The 26,841-nt window shown below is 38.9% G+C and overlaps 1 long non-coding RNA gene across 1 annotated transcript; it reads left to right on the forward strand.

Moving 5' to 3' along the window:
- Nucleotides 1-479: 479 nt before the first annotated feature.
- LOC148189557 (uncharacterized) lies at nt 480-26,841 on the forward strand. The gene is made up of 5 exons (XR_015776533.1): nt 480-599; nt 812-889; nt 3,741-3,854; nt 19,242-19,430; nt 26,727-26,841. It is a non-coding gene; the product is annotated as an uncharacterized LOC148189557 (long non-coding RNA).

Raw genomic sequence — 26,841 nt, forward strand, 5'->3', positions numbered from 1 at the left:
GTGATAGCAACTTAATCTAACCAAATTAGTCTGATTTTACTTTCCAGTTAAGTTGGCTTTGTAGTATTTGGGAAACTGATTGTGTTTGGTAAATTAAGTAACCAAAACAAAGAATGGTTAGTAGGATTAGGTTTGTTGATTTGAAAAAAATAAAAATAAAAAATAAAATTTTGATCTTGAATTATAAAAAAAATCAAAAAAACATTTTCAAAATAAAAATAAGTGTAGGAAAAGGTTAATTTCAATTTAAATATAATTTTGATATAATACTGATATTCTTTTGAATACATTTTCACTTACATAACATACAAGAATTTATATATATATATATATATATATATAATATATAATATCTATTTTTTCCAGTTTAAATTTTATATTTTCAAATTCAGATTCTTTTGCATTCAAATCTCAGGGCTTTGGTTTCAGTTTTTAGTTTCAGATCTTTTCACTTTCAGATCGTATCTTTTCCGTTTCAGAGTTTAGGCCCTGATCTGGCCTGCGGGGCGTGGCATTACCCGAGAGGGGCGTGGGATTGTGAGTGATGGCAAAATGAAGAAAGCTCAGGGCCTTCCCCAATTATGTTGCCTTCAGTAAATGTGAGTACTTTGGGAAACATGACTTAACATTTTCTATAAAATGTAATCACCTGGTTAGCACTGAATTAAGTGATGCTCAGTACAAAGTTACATTTAACAAGCTGTTTTAGACCACTGATGCCAATTATCAGTATATAAGATCAGTAAAATATGCCAGTTTTTGAAGTTTAACAGCCATGCCTTAAGATGTGATGTTTCCTATTCCACATCAGACTGTGAACGCAGCGCAGTGTCACGTACTAACAATGGCGTCCTCCTCTTCAGGACAACCTGCGGGCGCTGTCGCACAGGTAAGAAATGGCAGTTTAAGAAGTACTGTGGGAAATTATTCTAAATATTGTTATGCTGGGTAATTTTTGAAACATAGAGACAAACAAATAGACGTCTTTATGTTGGGAGTTTGTCATAACTGTTAGCTAAGCACAAGGTTAGCATTAACTAGCTTTGTGCTGTTAGCTGCTGTTGATGAATGTTACGGTCCTAAAAATGTCCACCTCAGACTTTCGTCTTAAATTGTCTTTGTTTCAGTCCGTTATGCAGCAGCAAATCTTTACCAAACAAACATGTTTTATTAAATCTAGAAAACAAAATCTGTAGATCACAGCATATCTGAAGCACTACATTACTTCATCATAATGGTCTTTTGTTAACATTTAACCTTTATTTTAAAACACTGCAGCTTCTTGCCATATAGATATTGCACTTAGCCATACCATGAGTTTAGCCTAATAATTTTGCCATTAGCAGTGCAGCCCTAATGTTAGCTGGACATTTATCATTCATTAACAAGCACAAATCCAACCATACACATTAATAAAATAATTTTTAAAAGAACCTTCTTCAGAAAAATCCCTTTTAATTTTATACAAAAAATCATAATTCCCTCACTAATATCTATTTTATATTGCTGTGAATAAATCAGTATATTTCTCCTTTAAACATTTCCACTAATTAAGACTACATTGAATACACGATGAGAACATCATAGTTGATTTTAACTTAGTGCTCATTTTTCACTGGATAGAGTTTGAACACATCGTAATGTAACTCAGTGAGCTGTTAATTGCAGACACGAGCTACTTATTATGAGGTAATGTTAACGAGCTCTCCTAATTGCTGATTGTAACACAGATTTATTGTTTCTTTTTAATTACATACACTTACATTACTTACATACACTTATACATACACTCGTCTTAGTGGTGTAGTGGTTGTTGATGAGGTGGTTGTACTACCAGGTAGATTTTTGGGTGACAGAGGAGGAGGTAGCTAGGCGACAGGGGTAAAAATTAACTTTTTTGCCCACATGCCAATGTGGCTCATGGACTGGAAAATCTACCAGCCACTCAATAGAAGACAACTGTTTTTTTGGCTGGTGAGGAGAGCAAGTCTAGCAGCCACTTGCATATTTTACCAGCATTTGGTTGGTGGCTGGTGCTAATTTTCAACCCTGGGAGTGTGTAAATCAGTAAAAAAAAAAAAAAAAATGTGAGCATCAAACCCCCCACAAAACAGTCCATTTCATTATTTAGATTTAAGCCATCCAGTACAACATTTGGAAAGTCTAAAACCGAATTGCCATTCTGGGATAAATAAAGATGTCTGAATCGGAATCTAAAAGGGCCACAAGATTGCATTTTTAGACCGCCATTCAAGCCAGCGAAGCACTAAACCGGAAGTAAGCCGCTCTGTCGGTGGAAGTTACCCGCTCAAGCACACTTGGCCGCGCTTGGCAGCTGTAAGTCTCTGGTACATATGCCTCATGTGCCAGTAGATCTGGGTATTTTATACCCAGAGAAAATGTTTTTCCTTCTTCTTTTTTGCTTCATGTGCCAATGAGCAGCTCTCATAGGAATGAACGAGGCCTTGCCTCCATGGCTGTATCCATATTCCTAATACATCCATGCACCGCCACTGATTGGTATGTAGAGCTAGTTAGTCAGAGAGAACGAGTTAAGATAGCTAAGCTATGACAAAAAAACTGCAGTGTGAGATAGGGATTTGTCGGACAGTTAATTCTCTCCAGGACCACTCATGTTCAAATTTAATGGGTTTTGTCTCATTTTGGATAAAAGCATCCACCAAATGACCAAAGTCTGAGTCATTCACTAATTTGTACTGATATAAAGACCTGATGATTATGATATTTTGTGAATGCCATACTAATTATAATCACACTCAGCTTGGATTCCATCAGTATTCACATGCACAACTCTCATAGTGGAGGCACACATTTGCAATTTCACACCTATCTTTTAAAGAGAGTATTTTCAAAGCCATGCAGATGGTTTTTTTTTTGGTTTTTTTTTCAAATCATCACCTGAAATTAACCTCTTGGTTGAATTGAAATACAACACTTCCATTAGTACTAATCTTTCTAACTTAGTTACTGCTTATCTCTAATTAAAAATGTTTCGAATTTGTGTTATCAGCAAGTCTGCAAGAGTAGATGCCCCTTTTGTCAAAGCTGTTTTCTGATATCACATTTTAGAACGTACAGTAACGATTCATTGTGTTGAAGGTTTGAAGTAAGTGTATTCTGAGAAAAGTCAAAAGCACCAATTTTCTTCCTCAGCTGGACAGTTACAGTTTTGCAGTCTGACCACACACATTACCGCTGAAATGAAGAGCGTCCTTATCTGAATGCACACGCTGCTTCTTGGTACCATTATTTCAAGTCTTTCTCTCCTTACTGTCAGCCTTTCTTGTTGCCTAAGGCAATTATATCTTTAATTGAACCTGTTCAGTGTTTAATTGGACACCTTTTCCTCATCGCATAACATTATTCTCAGTTTAATAAATATTTTTGAACTCTTTCAGGCACATAAAGACACCTTCAAAATTACTTGTCCGTCTGCCTGGAAATATGTGGCAGGAGCATAATCGAACAGTTCTGATGTGTTTGAAATAATGAAAAAAAAAAAGTTTTTATGGTAGTATCTGTTGTTGCCAGTTTTAATGGGGACAAATTCTTAGGTTATGACATGGTCATGTGCTTCAACTGGAAGTAGTTCCTCCTGCTCAGTACTTACAAAACATTTTAAAGGGTCCATTCAGAAACAGCAGTATTATTAAATGTGTAGCGGTAATGTGGAATAAATAATGTAGAGATTATTGATTCTCATAATGTTCTTTTCACAGAGAGGTTAGAGGTCATCTCAGCTACTAAAAAGGCCCTCCGGGGGTGGAGGGATTCAGCATCTTTACCCTGGAGATTTTCTCACCTCACTCACCACAACAACCTGCTGCTCCAAAGTAAGTGCTATTTAGCCCTGAAATTATGAGTTTAAGTCTAATTTTCACCTTTGTCAGGTATCCACTCACTGCTTCTTTCCTCTGTGTCCCATCTATAAATGACATAAACATCGTCTTTCATTAAAAAAAAACAGATTTATGTCTGAATTCAGCTCCGTGTGCAGAGAGTAGTTACATAAGCGAAAAGTGTGGAAGCAAACAAGTAAACAATATATATTCTAATTAGCTACAGCGATGTTGTTACCAAGAATAGTGTTTAGTTGATTTACTTGCATAATCAAAGCAAAACAAATAAGTGGCAGCTTTTTATCACGTTAAAGGAAAAAACTTAATTTTATTGTCAGTAAAAATCAAGGAATGAACAACATTAATATACAGAGATTACGTTAGTTAACACTTTCCATGAAGAAAATAAATAAAAGAGATAAAAAGTAGATCGCCAAAGCCACCAACGCATGTACTGTGCAGCAGCCAGAATAATGTACAGCATGACTACATGTCAGTTTCTTCCTCTGGTCAAACATTAGTATGTTGTATTCATGTTCCAAACCTAAAATCAGTAATCAGAGTCAATACTGTATAAAAAGTCTATATTTTTTCTCTCCATACAAGTCAAACATGCATGCCCATAGTGAATTATGCAAAGATTTCTTCTTCAAGATCAAGATATGCTTCACTGTAATTGCTCTTAAAGGAAAAGCCATGCTTGGGCTGTGACGGTTTATGAATCCAAAATAGATGTAACCTGTCATCAAATTCCTACATCTTCATTTCTGTTTGGCAGTTCATTGGGTATAGTTTTTGAGTGTCACATCAATAAACAGCGGGAATCTATACGATACACTTTGACTGACAGGCAGACTCTCACATTTAGGAGCAACCTGCAACACACCAAAGCAAATGTATTCATATCCAGACACCTTCAAACCTGAAGTTTTAGACAGCATATCTCTCTGTGACAGAAGAAATTCCAAAGTGCGGGCTACGCTTTTAGATGCTAATAAAGTCAGCATTAAAGTATTTGGAGAAAAAGAGTTATGGCATGTCGGCCTGATGACACTCAAATCCATTGTGGCCACTAAACCCAGGATTTCTAAGACTGTTATGTGGTAACCAACAGGTTTATTGAAAAAAATAAGTAGTGCAACTAAAAAGAAAACAATATAATCAAACTAGGATTACCGTCTCGTGGCTATGCCTCCACCAACCAGTCTAGTTGCAGTTTATATTCATAATGACATGACAAAATCCACCCCTACATTGATGTAGGCACTGACATTTGGTGGTGCTTTTTGTATGTTGGTGGCATATAGCTGCAAGTCACTCATCTGGATGAAAAAATCAACTCACCAGTGTGTAAACTCTCTTCCTGCCAACCTCTGAGACTAGCCAGGTTGTGGTTTTTGAAATGTAAACATTAATGAACAAATGTAAACATTAATGAACATCGAGGAGATGATGGAAAAGATCAGCACGAGGTTAAGGAACAACCTGCTAATCATTGTATAGTAACTAGTAAACTAGTTAGACGACATCAGTTTCAGACAGTATCTCAAGAACTATAATATCCTTTGTTTCACCAAAACTTGGCATAATCCTGGACAGCACCATTCAACCAGGTGACTCTTCTTCTATATGCCAATATGGCAGAGCAGAGCAACTGGCAAGAGATGGGGAGAAAGAGGCTTTATTTTGAATAAGGAGTGGTGTGACAGTGGAAAATTGCTCCCCATCTGAATGTGATGTTTGTTTTCTACACCCACCCATGGGCCTTTTTTGCCCGAGTCTAACCATTCATGCCAGCATGTGTGTTTGGTGATGTCCCAGCGTTGGTTGCCATGTGCTGTTGTTGTCTAAACATAACCATGTTCAGCATAATCCCACCATGTGCTTGTGTCAACATCACGGACATAAAAAGCAGACACAGACGGATACCTAGAGCATAGTATTTAGACACAGAAGTCCACTGCAAGGCGGCAATATGTGACGACTTGGGATGAAAATGTGTTGCTGGAGCAGTTTCCAGGACACCACCACTGACATCTGATAATGACATAAATGGACTAACAGAGAAGTAAAACTACAGTAATGTCGTTCCACAAGCAGAAACCATGGATTACTACAACCATCCAGGAAGCCATAAACACACACAAACATGGACAATTATAGAGCAGCAGCCAACAATGTAAGAACAGGCAAAATAAAAAAGGACTAAATTTCAGTGCACAAGTTGAAGGAACTGACGGGATCGCATTTTGCTGGAGTTGTCCCTTGTATAACATGACTTTGAGGGAATTTAACATAACTATGACAGAACATCCGTTTTTAAGACATTAAAAATCAAAACGTGTAAGATAGTTTCAGATATATTTGTAAGTCCTAATTCTTACTTTCTATTCAGAAGAAAGCTAAGAAATATAATATACTCATACAGGATTATACTTTACCCCGGAGCATTTGGTGTTAGTGTATCTATTTGTACATAAACCCCAAGCTACATAAAGGCTACGGCTCAAACATCAAAGAGGATTTTCTCTCATCAGAGCTACTTATTGTTTATTCTCTGCAAAAAGCAATTTGAACAAAGTACGCATCTAATAAACAATTGTGGAGTGGCCTGTGCTGCGGCTATATCCCAATAATATGAAGGCAATTTGTCGTAGAGGGACTGAAGACAACGTGAGGCCAGAGGAAATCAATAACAAGGCAGAGTATAATGATGGAGCTCCTAAAAACCCTTACATTACACTGCTGTCTCTCCTGACTGTGTGAGACCCCTGACAAGTTGAATGAAAAGCTCCATTTGTATTCTGCACAGCGATCCTGTAGTACAGTGAGGACAATGGTTTGTCCTCTCACCTTTTCAGATCAGTGTGGATGGTACTCATGATTAATGTCATATCTGGTCGCGACATACTTATTTTAGTTCTACCCCAAAAAATGACAAATTACAGGTTTTTCGGGTTTGGAGTGTGTGTGTGTGTGCATTCATGGTTTCATCTGGGTTATGTATCCAGGGCAGGTCTGACCGATGTTCTCTTGTAAACCAGGGAGTAGGTGCAATTTATCCCCTCTGTATGATCCTCACAACTGCTATTTTTCCGCTCCGAGGTGATTTGGCAGCAGGGGGAACTTTGCAGTGTTGAGACAGATGTGGAGCCAGAATAGCCTTATAGACACACATTCAGTACAAACATGTCTTTATGTAAATACTCACTGTGATTTGACCAATATGGGCTTAAAGGGACAGTGTGCAAGATTTAGGGGGATTCAGTGGCATCTACCATAAAGGGTTGCAGGTTTCAATCAGCTGAGTAGTTCATTTGTGTTCATTTTTCAGGAGTTTTTTTTCCATGAGTCAAATTATCTGCAGAGGTCTCGTCCTCTCCAAAACAAACAGACCAAGTAATTTTAACCGGTAAAAACACCCAATAAGCTGTGTAACTTACAACTCTGTGTTTCACCAATGCTGTTTGGCATGTCGGAGATGGGCTGTTAGCCCAGCAACTGCTTATCTGTCCTCACTTATTTTCTTTGAGGATCCATACATAAAAGTGGTCTTTACTGGAAGCCAAATTATTTGCAAAGATATCTGTGTTTTTATCTTTAAACTGATAAAAACACCGAACAAAACAGTTCCATGTTAAAAATCTGTTTTTCAGAAGCTCTTGTCACGGAAGGGCTGCAAATTACGTATGGTCGCTGTGAAAACGCGATTGGCCCTAACCAGAGAAGTGTTTGGTTTGTCCGTTCTGGGCGACTGTAGAAACATGGCGATCTCTGTGGACGAGTACCCACTTCCTATATAGATATAAACAGCTAATTCTGAGGTAACAAAAACATGACAGTTCTTATTTTCAGGTAAATATACACTAGAGAAAACATACTTATATTTAATTTCTGCCAGTATATCCCCCTAAACATTACACACTGCACCTTTTAATGGTTTTTGATTTAATAAGCTTATAGCAGATGTTTTGGGAGCAAGTTGTTTTAAAATTTGACCATACATCACATATACATGGGAGACAAAGCCTTTAAAATACTGCTTGGTGTTAGGAACATTTCTAAAGCACATTATGTGGTACCTTTAATTACACAAATTAATCAGCTCAATGAAAATCAATAACTAAAATGCAGAAAGGAAATAAAATGAGGCAATGTTTTATTAAACAAATTGCAACTAATAAACAAGCATGCAAAGGAAGTAAAAGCTAATGAATGCAGGTTTTAGACTCCACAGAAATGAGATTTTATTTATGTAATCGCAGATGAGAAATTTGGCTCCACAGAGTAACAGAGGCGCTCTTATGAGATGTAGTAGATGTCATGTGTGCAGAGCAGACAGAAATAAACGTTATTAAAATTACAATATTAAGCAAGATTTGCTATCAGTTAAAAAACAATGACAGGATTTTTGCATTTTCCACATTGTTTTCTCATTGTCCCCCACAATCTTGAATTTCTCGTGGTAAAACCACGTGCGCTGTGTGTCACCTGATCAAGCGTGCTCATATGGCAGCTTGCAACCCCCCTAGAGCAACGTTAGATGCATGTGCAGCTACAGCAAGTGGAGGGGCGAGCTGGGGCCAGGGGAGGAGAAGATGGAGTACGGCTCCTCCCTTTCTGTCTCAGGGTGACAAGGCTTCTCCTCCACACCTTCACATTCGTCTAATGAGGTGATAAAGTGAATGAATGAGGCATGAAAGGAGACATGCTGCTGAGGCCAGTGTGTTCCCAAGATGCCACTCCCCGCCATGCAACCTTTCGCTTCTCTGTATTTTGTGGTTGAGGACAGTCGGAGAAACAGCTCACAGGAGGATGAGGCAATTTCTGCAATGTGTCTGCAACTATCAGTCCTGGGCGACATGCGTGCAGCCTCCATATGATTTGTGTTTGTTACAATTGAGCTGTGGAACAGGAGTGAGGATCATTGGGGAGTGAGGATTGTGAAATCTTTACCTCAATCCAACACTTCTCCCCATTGTGGTAGTTAAGTCAGTTTGAGTTAAATTGCTACAAAAGGCCAGTGCTGATGCTTCCCATTCCTCTTTCCCCCAAAAAGTAAGTTCACCCGACTTAACTGGGAAACAAAAGAGTCCTTTTCACTTTGACTGCTCAGCCATGTTAATGTCTCAGATTTGGCCAATTCTTTGTCATGCAAAGGAACACACTCAAAGCCTTTTTCTCGTGGAGCATGTGTAATCACTCTGAGAGATACCGACGGAGTATGCCAAGCAGATTTATTAGGTGAAATTTTTCCAACGAGTTATTCAAGGAAACACTCTGAGCCAAAATGACTTCTCACAGAAGAAAAACAGAACTCTGGATATTTCAGAACTCAGAATGTTTTTTCTGATTTGCTGTACAATACTGTAGGTTGCTCTGTTTCAGACGGCTTATCTTGCTGAGACAGAGGAAATTTCAAAGTGACTGCATTTATAATGTTCTCACATCAGAAAAACTGTATTTTTAATTAGCAGTGTTTTATGAACTCAGCATTAAAGTATTTTTGAGAGGAGACATTTTGATGCGGTCCGATGATCAGTTGTTCAAAAAAAAATAAAATGGGACTGCAGTGGCTTATCAGCCAGGGGGGTATTTAAGGGTAACTTTGGTATTTTTCAACATGAACCCTGTTTTTCCATGTTTTGTGTCTAAGTGACTGATGGGAACAACAGTTTTTGGAACTCGTCTCGTATTGAGGAGACCGCTGCAGCCGGCAGTGAGTAAACAGTCAATAGTACACCCTCAGTTTAAGTCCACTAAAAGTCTTTATTTTTTGCCACTGACAGACTAAAATGATTATCAGTGTCTGATAACATTATGGAAAGGATTCTTGCACAGATGGACCTTTTTGTTAAAGAGTGAGATCTTTTTTGTTTCACCAGAAACAGCCTCGAAATTGCTATCGCCAAACCCTCAAGACCCATATATATAAAGATGGACAACACAACAGCTCCCCCAAAGTCTGTCCCCTAGTTTTGCCCCCTAGTGTCTGTCTGCAATATAGGTCCTAAGGCCTGCCCCTCCATCTTAGTGAATGGGACTCTGGCCAAACTAAAAACTCAAAGTACACGCCCAATACATTTTTCCCAAAGATGGTTTCTGTCACTGAAGGTAGTTCTGATCACCCTGTTTGTCCAAGTGATCCTTTTTATGATAAGTTTGGTTTTAATTAGTTCTTAAATTATGACAGCTGCCAATCTATGCCATCACATTCAATGGAGCTGCTTGTGACTGGTTGGTTGGGTGTTTTGGAGGAAAGTCCCCCACTGCGGATATTGCTACTGCACGGACTCCGGCTCTCAATGCGCAAGCTGGCAACACCTGTTTGCCCGGTGGTGTGTCGTCCATCTTTATATACAGTCTATGACCAGACCTCCTTTAGGTAAACAGTATTTTTAGGGTGTATAGAGCTGTTATATTTTCACCTGTCACTGGGTGAATTAAGGATTTATTTCAACCGAACTAGAGTTGGTTATTATTGGAACAGTGAAAAGATGGGTAATGATGGTTTTTGTTAATTTTGTTTTTGTTTGTGTTGACTCTGAATAAAGTGTGTTTTACAATAATAAAATTACTGGTCATTTAAATTGAGTATGGTGGGTTTGGCAATAGCGATTTTGAGGTTGTTTCTTGTCAAACAGAAGGGATCTTTCTCTTTATCAAGGTCTGTCTCCGTAGGGACCTATCCATTATATTGTCAGAGACTCAGAATAATAATCTGAGGCTGTCAGTGACAAAAAACAATAACTATTAATCAAAGTAAATTGACGGTGCACAAATGCCCTGAGTGGTTACATTGCAGCCTGTTTTAACGCTGCCGGCTGCAGTGGTCTCGATTAATACTCAACTTATTTCCAAAGTTTGATGGATGGACAGATGGATACTTTATTGATCCTTACAGGCAATAACTTTATATGACAGCTACATTCACAAACAGAATGACAGGAGACATCTGAACATAAACAAAAAACAAAAAACTAAGCTCAAAAGTTAAAATGAATTACAAAAGGAGCCCAAATCGTAATGATAAAGCAATAAAAACTATATGTAATGTATAATAAAGATTTTTTTTTTAAATCACAGTGTGTAATGTACAACGTGGCCTAATGTTTAGTTGTTTTTCTTATTAGTCAATTGGACACAAAAAGCAGTGAAAATGGGGTCCAGGTTGAACAGGTTACTTCTTGATGACTAATAGTTACTTGAGTCATGCTCTTCTCGATGTATTTCACATATTGATGCCATTGCACTCACGTTTGTTAGTTTCTTTCACAATGTGAATTCTGTAACAATATCTTGTGGCTGGAGGGTGAATAAAGGTCTCACTTTCGGACAGCTCCTGCAGATTAGTGTGCTTTCTGGAAATAATGACTTTCTGCTAACAATCTAATCTGTCAGTCCAAACACTGGGAGAAGCTCTGTGTTTCACATCCCAGTGAACAGATTGGTGGATTGTCTCTAGCCAAGACAGACAGTAGATCATATCCTCGTGTTGGCACCCGGGGAGCTACAGTGGAGCTCAGGCATATTAACCAAATCCTTGTATTAACGCAAACTAACAGGGAATCATCAGGGGCAACACGATCTCAAAAACACGAATCAGCTTTATAGTTTGCTCCCCACCTGAGTTGCAAATATGGGTCTCTGACAAAGGCACCTACCATGTATGCACAGTGTCTGCTTAATGGTGAATAAATAACACCCACTGAACCTCAACTAGAAGATAACACTCTACCCAGGGAGCAGAAGTGCAAGTGCTTAGCCCAGGAGGCAGGCCTGGGAACAGGACGGCAGGAGAGCTCAATTGGTATTCCTGCTTGAGCTGCATCCCAGAAGGCCAGCCCTCATAAATAATATGATAATGCTGTATTTCCAGTTCTGCTGAGGTTAGCTGTATGGCAGGAGAGGAACAAAGCACGGTGCTATGAGAATGACCCGAGGTGAGTGGCAGGGATCGGCAGCCGCGGGTGCATCCTGGGGTGATTGCGTTTCGCCACCAGTCAGAAGCCGCAGGAGGAGAGGAGTGTTGACAAGTTTAATCAAACTGTGTCAAGCTTGACAAGTGCAAGATTGGGACTGTAAAAATGGCTGACAGGGGCCCATGTTTATGCAGAAAGCGCAGCTCTGCTGGTACAGATCATTTACCCAGGGTTTGAGATCTGTCTGAAGAATGCTTGGGCCCCCCCTTGTTTAAGCAGAGGGGATCTTAAGCCGCTCCTGTCTTGACCCAATCTTTCAAAACAAACCCTGCTCCTGCCAGACAGGGTATGAGAGCGGAAACATTGAATTTAACACTGCCACGGGGTGCATAGATGGGAAAGTACAGGTTGAGTTTCCTCTTGCAGCTGCAGCATAAAGAGGTGACTGCTCCCTGAAATCAACAGACACACAGGCGTTTGAGGAGAGTGCAACCGCTCACTGCAGAAAACAGCTACAGCAGCATATTTTGACATCCGTGTATTTATGCAGAACGGATTTCAAATGTAATGGCATTTTATCTGTTTGGGCTTCACTGTAAGGATGATATGGATGTTAACAGTCTACGTACAGTTATTATGCCAGAGACAGATTTTTTTTATCTCCCTATCTCCTTCCCTCCCTCACGTCTTCTTTTCTTCATAAGTTGCATTCAGTGTTTGTGATATTTTTAGCTCAAGTGTTTGCGTTCGCTGTCAGGATTTGTCACCCCAGTACGTGAAAGTGGAACCACTTAGATGTAAGCAATATTTGCCACCTGAGATGGGATATATAACTGTAATTTAATATAGCGCAGTGTGTTCCTTAGTGAGATGGTTTTGTACTTTGCTGCATTGAATATTCTATAGGTGGAAATGTCTTTTTACTTTCACTTAGCAGTGATGTATTTTACACTGTTGTACTTGGAGGATAGAGCTGTGATATGTACGCTGTGGTGCACTTCAACAGGCGTATTTTTTCCAAACAACAAGCCCAACACATTTTTATGATAGCTGAGACAGCATTATCTGTATCACCCTATGATCACTCAAACTATTTTCAGGTCTTCAGAGGCTTGTTTTTGAACATTTCAAAGCTGAGAAGGTACATCTCCACATTAACATATCAATCTCTCTCTCTCTCTCACTTTTTTTTTTGCCAGGATATTGATGTGTTTATGTTTACTGTCCCAAAAGAACATTTACAAAATGCTTCCACACAAACAAGTTGCCTCGTGAGATGGTTGACTACATTTTTACTGCTTTATAATATTCAGAAGTGAGTCACAGATTGTGTGGGTGGTTTATGTGGCAGTTTTGTTCATTTCAACATAGTTCTTACATATATTGTTTTGAGTACAAAAGCACATATGTTTCAATAAATAAAAATTATATTATTCATCATATATTTTGCTTCATTTCTATCAGTTATGTTTAAATTACATAGACTTTAAAACAAGAATTTATTTATGGTTGAAAATCTATCTGACCATCCACCACATGCATCACAATGTCCCAATTTTCCTCTGCTACATTTAAATCTCTCCTTTCTCATCATGTCTCCTACAGGTAATCCTTTCATGGCAGGAAATTTCATTCCTCTGACTTTTCATGCACGAACCACGTATTTGCATTTTAAGACGTAGTGCTCATTTCAGAAAAAAATCAGGAGACTAGCCTCACAATCCAGTTGAGCCTCGTTTTCACCAAGCAGTTCGGTTCAGTTCAGGTCATTACACATTAGAACGCCTAGTTTCAAGTTTCCATTATAAAATGCTGTGGATGGTAGAATCACTGAAGTCCATTGATTGGTCAAGAGAAAATGGACACTGTGGAATGTCCATGCAGTAGACGGTCCTATGGTGGCAAGTTCACATAGAGTAGTACTATAACTATATCGTGAACGGATGTTTTGCTGCCTTTTCAACTCATAGAGTGCTGCAGGTGTGACATTTTTTTGTAGGCCATCACAGGGCGGCATAGTGGCTCAGTGGTTAGCACTGTTGCATCACAGTACGAAGTCCCTTCACAGCAAGAGGGTCCTGGGTTCGGGCCCCGGCCAACCCAGACCATTCTGCATTGAGTGTGTATGTTCTTCCCGTGTCTGCATGGGATTCCTCCAGGCACTCCGGTTTCCCCTCAGCACCATCAAAAACATGTACATTAGGTTAATGCACCTGTTGCCGCTGCTGACCGAGGCGCTGGCAGAGGATCTGATGTCAGTCCCCGAGCGTGGCACACTGCTGCTCACTGCTCTGCAAGGATTGGTTAATAAGCTCTGTGGCAAATAAAAGTTAATGATAATTACACTTTTTTTCAGCAAAAAAATTTTAATAAAATGCCACTTATGATTTCTGAAGCGTAAATGCAGTCGCCAGAAGAACGAGGCCAATGTTAGGCTATAAAAGAACTACACTGATGTAGCATGACATCAATGTCGCCACCACAACGAGACTAAAGCGGCGCTGTTTGGCATGATGAAGCTCCGTCTCATTTAGCCACTTGTTAGCAACTGTTTCCATTTACTAATGTATTTTATGCTGTAGAACAAAATGTTAAAGTTTCTTCAGCTTGTATTAACCACAGCCCTTATTTCAGGCATCTAACCAAAAATCAATTCAAAGAACCCACTGACTTTGAAAAACAAGGGAACCAAGGGAGTGCTAAAGTGCTTACTCATTTCTGAATTTTAGGACTAATTCCTGAAACACTCTACAGACTGAGAAACACATTAATTCAAGCACTTGAAAATCGGAGCTCACTAAAGCGTATGTCATGCAAAAGAGACAATAAAAATTAATGGAATTGAAAAAGTTATATTGACATTTAAGGTGTTTTGATTGTATTGTATTGATTCACAACATCAATTCACGCATTCAGTAACATGCAAGAAAGCATTAGGCCTCATTCAACAATATCTGCCCATTTTTTTCCCTCAATTTATTCCCAAAAAAGAAAAGTCTACATCTGATTAATGATGTGTTCTTAAACCCCAGAATCGTGTGCATGTGTTCTTAAATGATAAATCCCACTTACCTCAAAAGTTGACAGCGCGTGCCAGTTGATCCTCATTAGGAAAAATGAACACCACACAAATTCCCATAAAAGGCCATGAAACTGTAGTGCTTTGTGCATACAAAGACTGAAGATGAAGAAAAGTTGAGAGAAACTTAAGTCTGAAAAGGGTGGATCACCGGATGTCAAAAATAACAAAAACCAAAACCTTCTGTCCTGAAGTGAGGCCCTTTCCTGCAGAAAGTGAATGCCAAATGAGTTGTCATGAGTTGTCATTTTTATGAAATCCCACAAGAAGATGCATTAAATGCTAAAAATAAACGTTAATCAATCTCCCTACCTGCAAACCGAAAACTTTGTGCGTTATAATAACACAGCTGTCAGGACAAGAGAGAGAGGCGAACACTGCAGCGCTGTCCAAGGATTGCGTGTGTGTTTATCCAGAGAGGGAGACAGATATGGGAGGAGAGAAGGTGAAGGGAGACAATTAAACGCAATATTTCTGTCTATTAGTATTTCTGTCTATTAGTAACTCCAAACTGCTTTGTCCTTTTTTGTCACACCCGCCTGTTAACAACCACGCCCACATTAAAAGTATTTTCTGAAAACCCAATACATATCTACACTTTAGGTACATGTCCGTACGGGGTACCTTTGTTTCTAAGGTACTGTACTGAAAGTGTTTGGTGGTAACGAGGCTTCAGTCATTCATCTACATCCACTCGTTCAAATAGTTCTTCTGTATGTTAATTGGGGTGCATATTTTTTTTTTTAAAAATTATTCTAACTGGAGGCTGTTATCATTTTAATAGAAGACAGAAGAACGGTAAGGTTGGTATAATTTTCAAAAGTCGATATGCTGGAGCAAAATGCGACAAAAACAAGTATGTTGTGCTCCTCTTTAAACAAACATTAGCTGTAAATCAACATTAGATCTGTGATAAAGCTTAATGTTACATCAAAGTTAATTTGTGGCTTTGACATAATATTTCCTTTAATGTCAGATCAGTGGGTAGAATGTTTATTTCATGGGAAAAAGCATCTTTAGAAACCTCTTCCCGTTTTTAGTATTTTTAATCTGTTTTTTAATTGTTGTATGCACTGTAATGATAGATCTGTCTGTGTGTAACTGATCATTGTTATATTGTATGTTATTAATGTAATATTATAGAAAATACATAAATCCACAGTTGGTCGAAGCCCTGGATGTAACACATATTATAGCATTACAGTGAAAATATTGGCTTGATGCTTCTACCAACCTGCAGTGTCTTTTTCTATAATATGAAGGCCCAGTGATCTGCCACAAATATTTGTGGGGGGCAGAGCTGCCAGCGCTGGCGAGCCAGAGTGTGTGAGAGTTGATTTCTGCCTGCGGTGAGGGCAACACTCAAACCGCTCGATTGACAAAGTCTGCCTGGAGGCTCCATTTTGAGACTTCCTCAAAAGCGGGGGACTTTTTCTCACAGTGAGGACATGATGGAGAATTTTACCTTTGCAGTGGGTAAAACACCATGAAACTCGCGCTGGAGTTAATATTGATCTGCTATAAAAGTCAATCTCTTCTCAGCCTTGGAGTTAGAAACAAAGAAATCTGTTTCCTCCATTTTCACACCCACACAGACTTGTTATATATATACAGCTGTTAAAAGTACATTAAGTCAGATTTTTTACCATCCCACAGCAGAAAATGACCATAATAAACAGTATATCTGTGGGGGTTTAATAGTGTTATGATTCATCTCAGGCACTGAGCAGTCTGCTTTTCAAAACTTACACCATGACCTTTTACTCTTCTTCATGGATGAAAGTAGGCAGTCCTAGAAAAAACACGGCAGAGCTACTGCAGAAGAAATGATAATATCATTACAATATTTGCTTTTGTAATATAAAACATGGTGTATTTTAACCCTGGTCATCAGTCAGCTCATCTCTGTTTAGAAGATTTTACTTTATTAATTGTGTAATTTACAACCAAGCGCAATGTGGCATGTGGATACTGATGCTTTTCCTCCAAACAGTCTAGTCTATCCCCTAGAAATTATGTTTATATAAAGCTAATTTTGCAACCAAAAAAAACATGTTTTGAAAGAAATAATGCATCCTGGATAACTTTTTTTTTTTAAATCAGTATAATGATTAAATATTTTTGAAGGTATCTTGAAAGTCACAAAATGTTCATACTGATCGTATCTGCAAAATATATGGACAAAGGTCCAATCTCAATACACCCCTTGCCCCTAACCCCTCCGTGTTACACGTTCGCGTCAAGGGGTGAGTGTCCCATAAGGAGTAGGGCAAAGTCATAAGGCTACATGGCCTCCCAAATAGGGGGTTTTCAGAGGCACACTTCAAACTGAGTGTTGTGAGAAATAATCGGCAAGATGGCCATACGTGCAACAAAAGACACCCACAAATGTATTATTTATTTTTTGTTAATAAAGATAGAATTATGGTATCCTTCATGTTACATTCATTCATTCAGTTTACTGTTCTTTCAGTGTCTAATGATCCTTTTCTTAAAAAAAAAAAAAAAAAATATTTAGTATGCCTCTCTCTTGGTAGCTAACCAGCTACCTAGCTAGCTAACATGACGTTGCTATTGCCGATTTGATAGTCACATATTTCGACATATTTCCATGTCACATCCCCCTTTGATAAAATATATTGCCCAAAATTTAACTAAAGTCCAGTAGCAAAGCTGCTTGTAATGGCTCTTCTAATACCAGTGCAGACTGGTATTAGGTGCACGGGTTGCTAATGCTACAGATAACCACAAGGGGCTTGGTAACGATGCAGTGTCCTTTGATGATTTGTTTGATGGATCAAACGTGTTAAATTTAAGTTGTGTACAAATTGTGAGCATCCTGACAACTGCAAAAGGATGCCTATAGCCCATGCAAGAGAATTCACCACAGCAGAGGAAGGCAGAGTGTATTCACAATGTTCAGCAACGCCCTTCTTGTCTGCTTACGTAAACGCCAACATTGACGACTGCTGTTGATGTATCAGGGTCTTGAAGAGTTGTCCCGTTTCATAGAGGAAGATTCTGTTGAGGCGGAAGGTCTCACTCGAAAACAAGGGGTAAAGGTAAAAATCAGAAATGGGATTCGGCCAAAGTATTTAATTTGTTTCCCAAAAATGTCTTCATATAGGAAGTAAGCATGTTTAATATTGTCAAGGTAACACAACACATCGGCTTTCGTCTTGGTTAGATGTTGAACATGTTAAAGGGGACATCAAACAGGATGTGATTACTTTTATAAATATTTAACCAACACCATGAGTGCCCACTATCCTTAATGTAGTGAAAAGTGTTTTTGGGGGGGTTTTTTGGCCTAAAGTTAACCGCACATGAAAGGATAGATATCCAACTGTGCAAAGTGGGCAAGTGCCTGAGGGCCCCATAACACCGGGGGCTCTGTGGCTTACAGTGTGCGAACTGTTTACTCGAAAATTTGTTTGGGAATATGTGCCTCACAACAGGGGCTTAAAGTGGGTCCTGCTTTATTACCTGATCTTGTAATGCTGTCTTGTAGAGATCCTGGTGCCCAAACATATTTTCAACAACATTATAATGTCAGAGTTATGCTTACATATTGCATATTCTTGCTATAATTTGATCAAATCTACACACAGCAAATCTGGAGTCCAGCAAAGAAAGACTTGTACACATTGCAGAAAGTAGGAGGAACGTGAATGTGTAGGCCAGTTTTTATTTTTTCGTCAATAAATCCATGCATATGTGGGAGGCAGGACAACAGCATAACACTTTCTCGCTGGGGAGAAAACTTGACAGCGAATGTAATCCACATTTCCACCAAAACATATTAGGTGAAACCATTAGGTATCACGCTGTATAGGAGACAGAGTTGGTCTAGTCACAGGTTACATAATGTCCCTTCAACTGTTCTATTGTAAAATGTAATAATTTACAAAGTAGTTATTGCGTTCCTTTGAGGATTTCATGTGACTATAGAGCATGACAGGGCTATGATGTGCTGAACTCTGACAGCATTGGTCACATTGCCAGGTGCTTTTCTCTCAATTCAGGTCAGTGCCAATGTGGGACGCCGTGGAGGCATTGGAGTGAGAACACTTGAATGTCCGTCAATATGCTTGACTCACTAGAAAGACATGCTGTAGAGCCAGAGCAAAAGGGAGAATGTGGTGAAAAAAACAGCCCACTGTGTGAATGACAAGCCTCGGAGAAGCGGGAGGTCATTGCATTGCCACGCTGACATTCACTCTCTGGCAGGGAGCTTAGTGCCAAAGATACGGCAAACCCTGTGGTGCTTTTACAGCGAGCACACACACGCATTGGTGAGCTTCAAAGCTCTTGTCAAGCCACTTTAACCTCACCCTCTTCGCACGTAACCCTTAACCCTCACCTTTGTTTTGTTTCCAGAGTTTCCAGGCATCCTGTGGCAAGCCAGGTATTTCTAATTTGCCCCTGTGCCCTGTGGGCTGGAGGAGCTGCGGAGAACTGGCTGTGAACCATGGGTGTGACATGGCAGATGGAAGAAGCGGTGGGAGACTAGGTGAATCTCTCAGTCCCACGGCGAGTCCCCTGGGCTGCAAGTGGAAAGTGACCGCGGTAATTAATCCATTTTCACCACTTTTTTTATCCTCCAAATATTGAGCCTCATGGGAAGAGTGTTCACTGAAGGACACAAGTACACCAAATTTCATTTCAGCCTCTTTTTTTCTGCTCTCTCTTGAAGTGGTGTGGGAAGGAGGGAGCGAGGTTGTGTAAGAGCTGGAAGGTAATGTGTAGTTACTGCATAGAGCCGTGTTAAATGGAGGTCATGGTAGCAACGTTCCGGTGGAATAAACTGAGGGAAATCCAAACATTTTAATGCATGGCTCAATTTCATGTAGATGTTTCTCAGGTATCAATCAAGTTACACTGTAATGCATAAAAGATTCCAAGAGACTGGAGAGGATAATCTTCTTAGAGAGAGCATTTGAATATTGGATGTATTTGATGGATGTAGCCTTATGCATCAGTCTTCAGCAAGGCTTCAACCTTTTGTTGCATTCATTGCGGTGCGCTTGAAATTTGCAAATCCAGTTTTTTTTAAAGAACACACCATCTTCATTTTTTTGTACCCACAAGCAGTTCTTCATACCATCACAGAGAAACCCAGAAATTGGTCGAAATAATCACATTTTTCTCCCCCTCCTGGCGATTCCCCTTATGAAATCTGTTCAGATCTCAGAGGTTGCACAGAAATTTCCATGTTGCATCATAATGAAAACATCAGATCAAAGGAAGGAACTCTTTAAAATCTGTCTCCATAGATTAGCAGTGTAGTAGCAAGTATTAATTCACTGAGAACAAAGGGGTGGTGTGCCATACGAGCGTGTACAAGACAGAATTAAGCTTGTAGAAGGCCAGGTGCACCGCAAAGTAACTCATGCTCATACATGGAGAAATTACATTTGAATTAATTCAGTTATCAGAAGTACTAACTGAAGAATGTGATTCAGCACTCTGCCTTGTCCAGTCTTATCATCCCTTGAAGGGAAGTGACCTCTGGTCAATGGTGCAAAGGTCAAGGCAGTGAACACAAAATGCTCCAGGTTTGAGCTTTTTACATTATTCTCAATGGAATTTCTTTTTTTGAGGAAGACTGATCTTTTTGTTGCCTTATGAAGAAGCAGAAACTGAAGAGAAACATATGGAAGACTCTCTTTATCAATGATGGACCTTATCATGTTCCTCGGAGAATAGAGGTTTTGAAAAACACATTTTAAAAGGGTATTTATGTAAAGTAGCTTTAGACGAAGGAATGTTTTGCATGAAGGACACATTAGAAAATTAACTGCTTAAATTACTGACTTGTCAAGGAAATCATGATTCTCTCTCTGCACCTGTCTGATAATGACTTATAAAAAACGAGCATCTGTGGTAATTACAAAACTTCCTAGATATCTCTCATGGTTAACTACATATCAAAGATTAAGTTTAAACAGCTTATAGAGCATTAAAAGCTACTTGGTGAGTTCTGAAGGCATCAGCATCATTAACAAGACCCAGTAAGAGCATCATCAGTTTATTATCAAAGATTAACATTTGACACATTTTGACAAAGATCAACAATATAAATGGTTAAAGGAAGAGATCTAAGCACAAAGCTCTAGAGCTCTTTTGACGACAGATAGAAATCTCTGAAGCAAAAACATCAAACTGAGTCTGTCATCATTTACAAACCACAGCTTGGGCTGATGACTCAGTGCCAAGTAATCTCCGTCAGAGAATTGTGTGATCAACAGTATTAAAAGTCCTGGAAAGATCTATAAATAGGCAGCAATAATTACCTGGGAATTCAGTGAATGTCAGTCTTGCAGTCTCCTGACAGGCTTACTCTGTTCTTGCAGCAGTGGCATTAGGTGCAGTGTGTTACATCATACAGAGGTGGAACTTAAACATGCGTGGATCACATCTAGCAATATTTTCTCTGTAAATATTGTATAGTTCATTTCTCTCTTCTAGGGCCTGATCTGATTAGTTTATAATGGAAATACAACACCTGGGTGAATGTGCTAATTTTAGTCCCTTTGCCAGAGAAATACATTGACAGGCTGCCAAAATTACCGTCCATCTCTACCTTAGCAGCGCTCGCGTCTGCACCGAGTTTGTGAGAGAGACTGAATAAGTAAGAGAAATAAAGAAGTGACCACTGTAACATTTTTGCTTGCCTACACACTGCTTTCTGTTGTTTACTAACCTGTTTTTCTGCCTGTCTATGACATCAAACATGACACACCAGAAAAATAATCACACACACAAAAAGGTACACCCATCTGCTGCAGCACCATGTACACAGCTCTAGTCTACTGGCAATGAGAAAGCAGTTTATGTCCTATTTTTAGTGAGTTTTTCCATGTTTATAAAAATGTGCTAATTTGGGTGGAAAAGAGATATAATTCTTTACTAATCAGACACAAAATATACACAGTAATTTGCAGTAAAAATTGCAGCATATATATTCCAGGTATTTGCTAAAAATTCACAGTCACAATCTGCAGGGATACAAGGGATTGTTAATGGATCATACAAGATATGGCTTACATTTATGTCCCTCTCTAAAAAAAAAAAAAAGAGTAAATATATGGCAGTTGTGGAGACAGTACAAATGTGAACGTTACGATTGTGCCAGAGAAAAAAGTCAGGGGAGTATCAAAGCCAGTAGGATTAATTCTTCATGCAGATCTACTGAGTAGATTCTTGGGTGAAAACTTTGGCCTGCTTGTGGTGCAAAGGAGAAGTCAGAGGATCAGTTAAGGTCTAAAGATTCCTCCTCTGGGGACGGTGAATGTTGGTACAAAGTTTTCTGGCAGTCCATCCAATATTTATTAAGGTTTTCATTTGGACTTAATGGTGGACAACTAGCGTGGTTAAAACCCACTGAACTTAATTTCAAGAGTGCCTTGATGTAAATGCTAAGGCAAAGTGACTGGAAGCACCCTCTTTGAACGTTAGCACTGGATTGAATGGGCATTATCATTGCTGATCAGCCCCATAAATATGGGTTAGAAGCAGCCTGCTACACCTAGCAGGTTCAAAGGGCTGTTATCAAATGTTTATTGTTAAGCAGCAACCTCTAATGGCTGTAGTAATTATGATGGGAGACTGCTAATCATTTCCCTTGCGAAATCAAAAGTCAACATTGACTTGTTTTTACTAAACTAAGTTTGTCATTTTTCATTGCGTCATGTAAAAGTCATACTTATTTTAACCCAAACTATGATCTTTTTCTAAACCTAAGTAATAACTAGTGTTAGTGCCCACACCTAACAAAACTGAAACCCAACAAAATTCCTGAGGTCAACAACTATTTAATGGGCTGACGACAGCTTTTAAATATAGGGGAATGTAGCAGGCCCTGTCTGACCCATACTTGTGAGGTTGATAACCACTGATAACGCCCATTCAATCTAGTGATAACATTTGAGAGAGGTCCTGTAAGTGGGAGGACTTGAAGTGTTAATGTTTCATGTTTTGTCATCTTTTAACTGAAATGTACTGCAAACACTACAGATCCCTTCACATGCTACCTCAAAAGCATGCACCTTAAATCATGATGACAGTAACACAAGTGGTAAAAGCTTAAAACCAAACACATAATAGATGTTTTTCATGAAACGTTTGGATTAGAAGGTAAACATTCAATTATTCGGTTAAGGCTTGCATACACACATTAATTGTAAGATCTTACAGGATTCAGTGCATGCATATTATGTTTGCCTTAAGGCACTATAAATGAAGACAAGCAGAGAAGGGGCTTTACCGCCAAGTCTATTAGTGGCAAGCCCATTAATCCTGAACATGAATGCAGAACATAATTATAGCCATTTAATGACTTTTATGTCTTTACTTTTTCTTGTGCACTGTTTATGTGATATGCCATCCTGTAGATTCCCACTGTAAGTGGTAACTGGAGGCTTACTATAAGACCAGTCAGGTGAGACATTTAGTCCCATTACTGACGTTTGGTTTGCTGGTATATTTTTCTTAGTCCTGTGTAATCAGTTGCAACCAAATGTTTTTCTTTTTGTATGTTTAATTGTTTGCTGTTCTTTGACATTAGTGACTTGAAATGCTGCATTTAGAGTAAACAAAAATGAGGTGTTCGCTAGTCATCCCACTGTCCCTCCACCTCGCTTCCTGCAGCTGTGGACTGCTTTTACAGGAGGAGAGTGGGCCAAACTGAGGAGACAGACCTTTAGTCAGTGGTTGTAGCAGGTTGACTTTGGCCAGTGCAAACCCCCTAGTGCCAGGTGTCACAGCATGCTGAGTCTAACCTGTGTAATGGCAGCAACAGAAAGTTTGATGATCTGGCAGGGAGTTGGAGCTGTCTGGTCCTCTAGAGCAGGGGTTTGCACTGGCTGAACTGGGCTTGTTGCTGCAACTGTGGACCTGGCATCTGTCTCCAGAGCTGCTGTCCACACTCCTCCTGGTGAGGTAGTCTGTAGTGACAGGGAGGAGGGCAGAGGACATACTGTGTGGCTTTAAAGTCAACTGCATGAACATGAACTTAAAGCCAAAACTATTCTGTAAACTTTCTGTAAACCAGGATACTTGGAAATACACTGACTATACCAAAGTATCTCATACAACCCCACTTCAAAAATCCTGAAATATCCCTTTAAACTTAGACAGATCTTTTACATTTATCTTTTAAAAGTCATTTAAATTTATTGCATTTATAGACTGATACTGTGATAATCTCTCCTTTTGTGTGTTGCTTTGCAGGGTTTATAGTTGCCTGTTCTGTAATAGCAACTTTCTCTGCAGAATTCTCTGCATTTATAGAATAGCCAATAGGAACACCCTGTCTCTTAAAAGACTTGTCATTGGCCAGAGTCTCACAGCCTTCCAAAGCATCCAGTTTTCTTGAATTACAACACGCTTAAAGTTTATTATATGACTGTTGTCTAATGACACCAAAATAAAAGTGTTTTACTCAGCCTTAAGGCCTGGAAAAAATTCATTGCAATCCATGCAATGGTTGTCTGCAGTGCTACAGTTGATTTGATTGCCAGGACTACAGTAAATAAATGCAGGAATATACATTAACAGAATATCCTCACAATTTTGACATTTTGATAATAAGTTCTGCTTATAGATGATAGGTGCTCTCTGATTCTATGACAGTCATATCACACAGTTATTCAACACATTGATGCAGTCTGCATGGTTTTGTCACTCCATGGACAGACAACCAAGGTGTAAAATGCGTAAGGTGAGAAAAGCAGCCTGTCAGCAAAAAACAGTGAATGAGCGCACTCTCTGTACCACAATAAATTGTCTCTGGCAGCCGATATTGGTCCATTTTACCTTTGTCATTGTAAAGTTTGTCATGGTAATCATGGCAAATTATGATATATATGTCTGTGCTCATATTTGTGTCTTGTGTTTCTGCGGATACCCTGTGGTGCGTGTTTTGTAGATTACACCTATTTATGTCTGAGGCAGTGCAGCCACAGTCAACTTGTCAAGCTGTTGTGTGAAGTGTTACTTTGCTGCTACTTTAATCATTCTGCTTCACTGAGAACGGATGTGGCAACAGACCTACGGTAAAATGCCAAGCATAGTGCAGATTAGGCACATCTTTTAGGGTGTCTAAAAGTGTTAGTTGCAAAATTGAAATTCTCTCATTTATTTTACATGGTGACACAATCATTTATAATGCTACTTCTCATTAACAGTGTGTCAAATGAAGTTGACTGGTAGAAACACATTTGTAGCTTCATCATATCACAATATTTTGTCTGGCTTGTCACATTGTATAAATGACAAGCACATTGTATCATGCCTGCTCTGTCAATTTGCATTTGAAATATTTATTGAAACTATTTAGGTGATACACAACCTGCAGCGAGCTGACATTAGCCACCAGTGCACTAATGTAGTGTGTACGTCATCAACAACTTGTCCCTCTGACTACTAAAAATATCTCATATTAGCAAAGAAACAGCAAGTTTTACACATTTTTTTTATTTTCTAATGGGCTGTAGTTTCTTGCCATTATCACCACATGGATGTGACATTATCAAAAGCAAGAGTACAACAAAAACCACCTTAATCCAGCTTCATGTTATAGGAAGTCCTATTTGATGGAAGACTGAGTAACAAGAAAAGAAAATTGTCTGAAAACCTTACAGGAAAACCACAGTTTTTCAGTTTTAAGTTAACCCTTTGAAACCTAAACAAATGGAAGAAAACATGGCCCAACGATTTAACCTCAAAATAATCAAAAAAACCTAACAAACAAACAAGAAAATGACCTAAAAAGTGCTGAATTTAAAAATAAACGTATTCATTTTTTATAATTTTTGTAACATAATATTAAATATAAAAATTACAAATAACGGTGTCTGGACATTTTCTAGTATTTTACTCTTTTTCTTTTAAATTAATCATTTTTAAGTAATTTTCTTATCACCTTTCACTAATGTCTTGCAATTTGTCGTACATTTTGTGCCAAGATAATCTTTGCCTTTTCCCTGTGTTTTCAAAAGAAATTTTACTCAATTCATCTGCTCAGGTTTCAAAGAGGTCAAATTGCTTGTGATAGGCATCTGAATGGGTACATACATTTCCTTCTATAGAGCGGTGACATGCAAACATACAAAGATGGCTAATGCACGAACATTTGTATGTTTATGTATTTGTACCTTCGTCAGCGTAAAGGTGAATTTAATAGTTGGCGCATGTAAGTAATGCATCTCAGCAGATCCAAGGGGTGGTGTAGTAAAGCTACACTTTACCGGAGTAGCACCGTTAAACGTTAAATTAAATTAAGGTGACAAGCACAAACAGCACTCGGGAGTCCGCCATTGTTGTTGTTGTCCACGTACTCGCGCATGGCTATAGACTGAGACTGTAATGTGCCAGTTAACTTGACTACGAAAACTGTGGCGTGCTCAAAAGTTTGCACTCTGGAACACGTTTTCAAATATTTCCATTTTCAGGCACACAAAATGGCGTTTCTGTATAAACATGGCCTAATATATGCAGTTTGATCACACAACACAATGTCACAGATGTTCCAAGATTTGAAGGAGGAATGACTGCAGGAATGTCCACGAGATTAATCTTCATTTTACCACCACAAGACATCTCCAATGTTTGACACAACATGACTCCAACATGATTCCCTGTTTTTTGTATTTCTGTTTGTGTGGATTAACAAACTAGATACAGGAGCAGCGTAGGTGTTGGTAGGCTGGTAGGCACAAACACAGTGATAAAATTAGTGGTGCTCCCAATGACACCTTTGATTTTTAACAAAGGTGTTTTTACACTTGAGTTGACTTGTTCTTAGTAAACATTTTGTTCCTTACAATCAATGTACACAATCTGCTTTTTTGTGTTTTTAAGGAAATGGACAGCCAGCAGCTCTGAAGAACATTGAATCCTCTGACACAGGTATATACAGGTACGTAACACACTAAAACAGGATTGCTGTGGAACTCAAAATGTTGTTACGGTATCA

This window comes from Plectropomus leopardus, chromosome 5, assembly GCF_026936395.1.
Source record: "Plectropomus leopardus strain MGB_pleo_1.0 chromosome 5, ASM2693639v1, whole genome shotgun sequence".
NCBI classification, from domain to species: Eukaryota; Metazoa; Chordata; class Actinopteri; order Perciformes; family Serranidae; genus Plectropomus; species Plectropomus leopardus.